We start from the raw sequence: 9,335 nt of genomic DNA, 5'->3' as shown, positions 1-9,335 counted from the left end.
GGTGTTAGTGAGGCAAAAGTAGCAGTCAGGACGGTGATCATTTGGTTCGCGCCAACCATTGGTACAACGAAAGGCATATCTAATGGCCGTTTCATGTTGTTTACACCCAGACACCCAGCTTGCATGCAATATGGGTGCCCATTTCTTGTCTTGATTACCATCAGGACATTTGAAGTAATGTTTGTATGCACTTTTAACATTTCTTATAATTGGTCTCTTCTGGCTTTCAGGTATAGAGAACCTGCAGATGTAGCAGAAAGAGTCTGATGCATTCAAACAGTTGCGGTGCTTCACTGCTTGCCAACACAGATCAAGGCACTGTAGTAGTAAAGAAAAGCTGAAATGAAATAATAGCAAATATAAGGTTACCATTGCATACACTAGTGTCAAAAAAAAAAAAAAATCATCTGCTTGATGGTGGGAAAATTTTACCCGACTTTCGGCTGTGGTTGATTCACATTGAGTTGTTAAATATCTTGTGGTTCAGGTACTTAACTGAAACTGACATAACCGCCACAATTACCAGCTGAATGAATCTATCTCTATGACTGGAGTGGAATCGGATTTTCCAACACACGAGCAGATTTTCCTTTGGTCTAATGGCTCTCGAAAACTGGACGTGCTGGCGAAAATTGGGATCATATTCAAAATTTACAGGTTCATGTTCCTTAGAATCACCTGAGAATATACGAGAACCACAACACTTTTTAAATTTTGTCAACCAGTGAATTATCATTGCAGCTGACGTTTAACCTAGTGATGACATGAGCAATGCATTAATCAGAAACGTGTGGTTCTAGCAGCCCTCTAAATAGCTAGCAGCCCTCTAAATAGCTATATGATTTGTAGCTACGTGGCAGTTTTAACCAGTGATTGGTAACCCATCCATTTTATCCTCCTAGACACAACAATGTATGAATACATCACAGGGCTGCAGGCGTACCAAGTGCCAGACCCAGACTACAGTCTTATACTGTACCAGGTTCATATGTTGCAAATAGTACAACCATCGCTATTGATCTCGCCATGCCCGGGTAACTTCACTTCAGACAGTGTAGCTATGCCTGTCATAAAAAGACTTTGTAGTTACTTGTAGAGAAGTTATATATATTAGACTTGTGGACGAGCGGTTGTTATACTTGAGTTTTTGTAAGTAGATAATCTTGAGTTCCCATTTGTCATGCAATGACAAAGGAGAGATAAAGAATAGTATGGGACTATTTTTATTTGTCTTGGAAATATTAACAAGTCTCTCACACAGAGCGAAGTATAAAGTAGAGTCCCGCTAGCTATCTCCCTATCTCTCTCTCTCTCTCTCTCTCTCTCTCTTCCAAGTTGCTAAGCCTTTCTTCCCACTCCCTGCCGCTTCTATGGCCTCTCTCCTTCTGAGCTCTCTTTCCTAAATTCTGGTGAAACAGGAGTCGTACTCTTTTGTTCCCTGTGGTTGGAAAGTTCTAGAAGCCTGTGTGTGAGTATGTGTTTATGTGTGTTCACCTGGTGTATCGCTGACAAACTAACTGCATCATCTCCTGACTGGCTACTTCGTAATCTGTCGTCAGCTTTTCCTCAGTGTAACTTGCAAGATCATTTCCCATTCCCAGGCTCGCATAGAGCTGTCTATCTGTCTATTTATCTATCTATCTATTATGATTTGTAATAAACATATGCTCGGGACACGCAGCTGGAGGTCCTCCGACAGCAATTATTATTGACATATGCTAATCTATTAGTACATAATATTGATTATAATATTGTATACATATAATATTCATAGTAAATTGCAATGATTCAATAATATTACATTTTAAACAAGTTGTATACATATTTCAATAAATGCAATGGTTGTTGTATAACATGGTAATACTGCTAGGTTATACATTACATATTGAGTTATACCTTTAGTAATGTCTAATATTTCACCTAACTTGTATGATGATACTGGTAATACAGAATTGTGGTATAGTTGTATGACTTATAACATTGTAGTAGCATTGTGGTAATACATAATTGTAACATTTTATGAATTGTTACAAAATATTGTGGTAATGCATAATTGTATTGGCCTTATAATTGTAGTAACATTTTGTTAATGCAACTGTTACATAAGTGTCTTGGCCTTATAATTGTAGTTAAAGTTACATAAAAGTTACATCTTGTTAATGCAACTGTTACATAATTGGCAAAGTGTAACATAATGCAATCGTTTGTCGTTACATAATTGTTACATATCGTTTGTAGTTACATAATTGTAGTTAAAGTTACATAAAAGTTACATCTTGTTAATGCAACTGTTACATAAATGGTACATATTGTTTGTAGTTACATAATTGTGGCAAGTGTAACATAATGCAATCGTTTGTCGTTACATAATTGTAATAATTGCAGTCCTGACATATGAATCCGGTCATGCTGCGGTTGATGATAGTGATGATGTGCCATGCCACTTGCTTGTGGAGACAACAATTTGCTTTTTTGTTTGTAGTTTATGTGGTATTTTGGCATATGTCAATGATAATTGCTGTCGGAGGACCTCCAGCTGCGTGTCCCGAGCATATGTTAGGACTCCATATTATAATTACAAGTCATAATAGATAGATAGATAAATAGATAGATAGAGAGACAGATAGAAGCAGGAAGTCAGATGATGAGAAGGTACTGTGTCTGCAAGAATCGAGCAATGCTAAACATGCTTACACACTCTTAACTCAAGGAATGCTTTATAGGCACACGACAGCGCCTCGTGACCATACACACACATACACACATACTCACACACAGGCTTCTAGAACTTTCCAACCACAGTGGACACACGTGACACAACCCCTGCTACACCAGAATTTAGGAGAGCTCAGAAGGAGAGAGGCCATAGAAGCGGCAGGGAGTGGGAAGAAAGGCTTAGCAACTTGGAAGAGAGAGAGAGAGAGAGAGAGAGAGAGAGAGAGAGAGAGAGATAGCGGGACTCTACTTATACTCACTCGTGTGCGAGAGACTTGTTAATATTTCCAAGACAAATAAAAATAGTCCCATACTCTTCTTTATTTCTCCTTTGTCATAGCATGACAAATGGGAACCAAGATTATCAACGTACAAACAACTCAAGTATAACAACCGCTCGTCCACAAGTCTAATATATATAACTTCTCTACAAGTAACTACAAAGTCTGTTTTATGAAATGCCTACCCTCAATCTCCCCAACTTTCATGACAATAAAGACATCCATCGAAAGGCTTAAACGTTCAGGGCTCCCACTTCAAGTGCCTTCCGAAAGTTAAACTTGTGTGGTGCTGTGGGGGATAGGGGTTCCCCCCCCTCCAACCCCGATCTGGCTGCTGAGATCCCATGGGCTTTGCTTGGCAACCATCATAATTGGTGCCAGCATGACAGGGGAAAAAAATAAATAACTGTTAGGTTGGCACCTGCCGGGGAACCTCCCAGCAAAACTGGGTCAGGGTCAGTCAAAGTACACTGACCCTTATCCCTCTTCCTCCTTTTAAATTGTGCAAGATGTAAGCTTTACAAGAAGGGGATGCATACCCCACCAAAACCTCCCAAGTCAAAGAAGGACTTACCACTAGCCTATGGACAGGGGTGTGGGATCCCTGACAAGTGTTACCTAGGTTTGATTCGGATTTTTCCTCCTCCAAGGTGGATTACAGACCAAAACTAACGAGCTCCACCCACCTGCTAGATGACTATTGCTACACGTAGTTCTTAATTCGTGGCAAGAGCATAAATCGAGACAGCTTTTAACCTTGTAGTGCTGGGTTTTTCTTATTTCGTGTATAAAGGTTCCAGCATGTTTGTATACGTCGGCCTTGGTCACCTATTGGCGGCTCTCTAGGTGCTCGATCTCTAGCAGCCTCTCTATTCAGTCCCCTAGCCCTGAGGTCACACTACAGTATCACCTCGTTTCAAGTCTCTTTCGGTTTCCCTCTTAAAACTCCACATCCCGTACACTCCTTACCCACTTGCCATCCTCCATCCTCAACACATGCCCAAACCATCACAGTTTACCCCATCTTCGCTAATACATTCAAGTCTCGTCCCTTCTCTCAACTCTTCATTCGCAGACCCAATCCCCCCAGGCCTGTCATTCACGGATGCACTACACACCCACTTAATCATTCTCATTTCGATACGTCTGAGTCTACAGCATGTGTGGAGAATGTGGTGTTGTACGGTTCTCTTATATGAATAAAATTATCTGACCATTGTCGAAATAAAGTATTAGATTCGTAATTAGCAGTCAAAGGATTATAGGTCCAGGTATCTCGTAATGAGCTGCTCTGTATTGCGACCCTGTTTTATTTTAATTTATTTTCTTTATTTATTTATTTAATTTTGGAGGGAGGCAATTTGTTGATCTCCAGTCTTTTGCTTCTGTTACAGTAACATTTTCTTTCATCTTCTCTCTCTCTCTCGGCGAGGAAGGGGGAGGGGCAACAGTGAGTATTATATTTTTATCGGTGTGTGTGTGTGTGTGTGTGTGTGTGTGTGTGTGTGTGTGTGTGTGTGTGTGAATAAAATGACTCAAACAGTTTTCATCCGATTATCACCACACTTGGTGGAAAGGGTTGAGGGGTAGTCAAAGAGTAAAACTGTTATTTTTTACAACAATATATCTGAGGTAAAGGTCGTAGAGCCAGGACAAAGGCTGACCCAAGAAGTTCAACTTCCTTACTGTTTATCCGTGTTAGACCAAACATGGAGGAAGGGGGGAGGGGGTAAAGGAAGGACGAACAAGTCAAAGATCAAGGTCACAGGATAAGAGCAAGGTTAGATTCGTGTGTCTGTGAACAAATAACTAGTTTTGATCCGATTTGGACCAAACTTGGTGGAAGTGTTGAGGATTGATCAAGGGGTTGACCAATTATTTTTTTTTGAACATTTGTCAAATGCCAAGGTCACATGACAAAGTTAACTTCCATATTTTTATCCGATTGAGACCAAACCTTGTGGAAATATTCTGGGTAATGCAAGGATGAAGGGATTCGATTTTGAAAAGTCAGACCAGGGCCAAGGTCACAGGGAAACGTCAAAGGACCAGGACACAGGGCATGGTCAACTCATTTTTTATTCAGTTTCGACCAAACTTAACTGAACGGTTGGGGGACAGGCAGTAATGAAGTGTATCAGTTTTGAGAGCAATCGATTGAAGGTCAAGGTCGCAGGGTTAAGTCAAATGTTTCGCTCTTAGCACAGTTTGTGGGCCCGGGGATCACTGTATTTGAATACATCTTATCCTTCCTTAGTTATCTACTACCAGATTTTTGTAAGGATATGAGAGTCCTAGTGGGCTGTTATTGGGGTTAATGAAGGCTAGCCTCTGTCTACTCCCTCCAGGCAGAAAACTGTTATCCAAGCGGAATTAAATCGACTTTTTATGACAGCAGTGGACAGAACAAAAGAAAAGAGCAAATATCCAAATCATAGTAGAATCGTACACAGATAACAAGAGTACAGTAACTAGGTACTCATAAGCTGAATAAAACTGTGTTGATAATGCAATACTGGAATTAATCAAGAACTAACCATGACCTAATTAGATCATCTCAGAATATCATGCACAGACTTTTAAGAAATCTTGAGCTGAATACAACTGATTGGAGACATCAAGGAATGATTAAAGAAAGAATCTTCGAAGCTGAATAACATGTCTGGAGACAGAATTAATTTCAAAATACTCTCCTTAGCTGAATGAAATATTTTGGAGGGCAAAACCAGCGCAAAAAATAAACTATCCAAGAATAAGTTAAATCGTCTGGAGAGGTAAGAATAGGCAGTCTTCCTAATATGAACATTAAGCATTTGAAGAGAGTAACGCTGCAAAATAGTCATCATCGTACTGAAATGATTGGTTTCAGGCAAAATGAAAAGAAATAAGCGAACAACTTTTTTTTTTTTGTTCAAAATAAGAACGTCTTTGTACTGAAGTGGTTTGTTTCTTTCTGTTCTCAGATAGTGTCCCCTTTGTTCAAGGGCAATTTCATTACTTTCTGGTGCATTCTACTTCCCCTAACCCATCCCATACCTATACATCCCTCCTATCTATCTCTCGCCATTCCCGCCGTCAGTGTCTCTACTGCCGAACGTGTTTCCATTTCGCTGATATTTCTTCTCATCCTCAATCCATCTTCCTTAAAAAACCATCCCCAAGACCAATATCCTTCTCTCGTTTCTCATGTCAACCCTTTCACTCCGATGACGTACTTCTTCCCTCATTCTTGCATTCTCCACACAGCTTCAGTAAGCAATGGCGAGACTTGAGGTATTAGATATAGCCTCCACATACGATATAACTGGCGCTAGAGAGGGACGCCTTCATTTGGTGTCACAGATATAACCACGCGGCTCCCTTGTTGCCCGGTTATATAAACGTCCCTCAGCTGCCTCCCTGTCCCCTGAGAGCAGGATGGCAGACATTTTAGAACATGGGCTACAATAACAACAACAATAACAACAACTACTACTACTACTACTACTACTACTACTACTACTACTATTACTACTACTACTACTACTACCACTAGGGTTTCCTTCCCGGGATCCCGAGATCCCGGGATCCGGGATCCTGGCCCTAAGTAGTCCTGCTTTATTTCCCGGGAATTTTGTTCAAATCCCGGAATTCTTACTGTTATTGTTTATGTCTAATTTACACTAAGTTAAGTACAAAAAAGCATTAGAGAGAGAGAGTCAGTCTGACAGAAGTGAGCGGCACCGTTCCTGTACACTTCTGGGCTTCTCTCCACCTCTAGATTGGCTGCTTGGGTGACGGTAATGGTGTTTGTTGTCAGTCGTGTTTTACCACTGTGGGTGAATAGATGTGTTATTGTCTTACCCATGAGCTACTGTAATGATGAGTATGGTGCATCATGGCTTGCATGATAGTGATGGGAGTGATAGCGAGACGTGACATATCATGTGAGCTGTGACTGATGCGATAAATTAATGAAGTGCGTACTATTAATTTTTTTTCAGGAAATTATATATAATTCTTATTTTCTATAATTCGACGATAAAGGCTGAGTCATCACGGAATGAGTTATATGAATGGCAATATTTTGACAGACTAAAAACTGATGACTCATCAAAATGTAGAAACCGTAATGCAGTGCAGGGGATGGTCTACCAGTGGGTTGATCCGTCATTAAAACAACAAACATTCAACTGAGAAAGCTGAAGATCTTAAGCGTCCTGCAGAAAAAGAGTGCACTGATATAAGTGAAGTAAAGAGAAAGCCTATGCAACAAAAGATAACTGAATTTATGAAAAAGGAGACCAGGGAGGAAATAACTGTTAAGCTGGCAGCAGTAGAAGGATTCTCCATAAATGCCATCATAAAGACGGAATTCATAAGACAGTCAGTGCTTGAAAAGGGGATACAAATTGCCTCAGAATCCATCTCTTGTTATGGATCTTGTACACAAGCAGTACAGTGTTGCAAAAGAAAGGGTGATATCTAATATTAACAAAAGACAAAACGCTGGGGTCAGGTTTGGATTATCTCTGGACGAGTATACTTCACTGAAAAAAAGTGTTACTTGAACATCAACTTGCATACTAGTGAAGCCTTTTGGAATTTTGAAATGGTGAGAATCATGGGTTCACTTCCAGCAGAAACTGCAGTTGAGGTAGTTAAGAATAAGTTAGCTGAGTTTCATGTAGACTTAAAAAGAGATGTAGTAGCATGTGTAACTGATGGGGCTAGTGTCATGGTAAAATCTGGCAGACTGATTGAGGCAAATCATCATATGCGTTATACTCATCGAATACACTTAGCTGTGTGTGATGTTCTGTACAAGAAAACAAATGGTAAATTGGATAGTTTGGAAATGCAAACCGGTCCCCAGATTCAGTGCGAGGAAACTATGGATTTGGAAGATGAACAAGAGAAAGAAGAGCTAAGTAGTGCAATAGAAGTGTTATCAGATGATGAATTAGTTATATGATACTGGAACCAAAAAATGATGAAACAAAATATAAATTTGACTGTAATAATCAACAAAGTCAGAAAAATTGTAAGAATGTTTAGGAGGTCACCCACAAAGAATGAGAAGCAGCAGCTTCATGTTGTTAGTGAGCATGGAGAAAAATTAATGCTTAAACTGGACTCAAAAACATTGTGGAACAGCTTGGCAGGAATGATGGAGCGATTTCTTGAAATAAAATGCTCCATTGTTAAAGCTATGACTGACTGTGATATTGAAATGAAGATTACAAACAGTGAATTTGTGGTACCCAATGACTTGGTAAAAGCACTGCTCCAGTGAAAGTTGAGGCAGAAAGGTTTGGTAGCAGAGGTACAACAGTTCTTAGTGCCGAGGGTGTATTTTCATTCATATTAAATGAACTGAATGAGCAGAATTCTCCACTTTCGGTTAAGCTGAAATATTCCCTACTCAGAAGAATAAATAAAAGGAGGAGTAAAGTTCTTGTAGGCCTTATGAAATACCTGCATTGTGGAAAACAATATGATAACTGTAAGGGAGAACTACCAGCATTGGCAGCGAAGTCTACCCTCGTGGAAGCAGCTAAAAAGATGTTATCAAGAATGTTTGAAGAAGGTAATGAAGAGGAACTGCCCCTGCAGACACCGTCTAATGGGGATGTGGAAACATCTGTGGATGAAAAATTGACAATCACAGATAAACTCCAGGCAGCAATAGAACAGGTTCATAGTAAAAGCAGAAAGTCGTATGATTGCAACATATTGGGAAAGAGTTTAATGTGTCTGAGGCAACGGGCAAGAGAACATATAATTTAGAAAAATTATTCCAGGCCCTCAGCTCAGTACCACTAACTTCTGTTGAGGCCGAAAGGGCATTTTCTGCTGCTGGTCTCTTTATCACAAAATTAAGAACAAGGCTGACTGATAGTTGTATTGATTGTTTGTGCTTCTTGAAGAGTTATTTCATTTACAACTCTTAGAGTATGTATGACTGCGCAAGGGACTATAGAATATGACTTGGGTACAGAAATGATTCTGTTCTATTATTATTCACAGGTTAATAGAGTATTCTCTTTATGCTTTGTGGGATTTCAAATAGCATTCAAGGCATTGAAAGTACGAGTATAATTCTTATATGCTTTAATACCTATCTTTGAGACTGAGTACAATTTCTATTTCCATTATCATTATACGGAAGTTTAACTAGCTCACTGAGCATCACACAGAAGCTCCCACTGGACTGAGGCTAAACAAGGTGGAGCAGCATAACTATAATACTGATGCTTTCATGTTAATGATTAACGTTAGAGTTTATTTTGGTGGTGAAATTAAGTGAAATAGCATGTGTGTAATTTTATTATGTTTCTAATTAACATAGAATTAAAT

General features: G+C 39.6%; 1 pseudogene; it reads left to right on the top strand.

The window, feature by feature from the left end:
• Positions 1 to 910: 910 nt before the first annotated feature.
• Positions 911 to 8,929, top strand: LOC145390683 (uncharacterized; annotated as a pseudogene).
• Positions 8,930 to 9,335: the final 406 nt, after the last annotated feature.

Source organism: Coenobita brevimanus, chromosome 15 (assembly GCF_032717465.1).
Source record: "Coenobita brevimanus isolate Jiangsu-jjx chromosome 15, ASM3271746v2, whole genome shotgun sequence".
In the NCBI taxonomy this organism is placed as follows: Eukaryota; Metazoa; Arthropoda; class Malacostraca; order Decapoda; family Coenobitidae; genus Coenobita; species Coenobita brevimanus.
The sequence above is the reverse complement of the archived record's forward strand: the minus strand, read 5'-3'. Positions and strand labels throughout refer to the sequence as shown.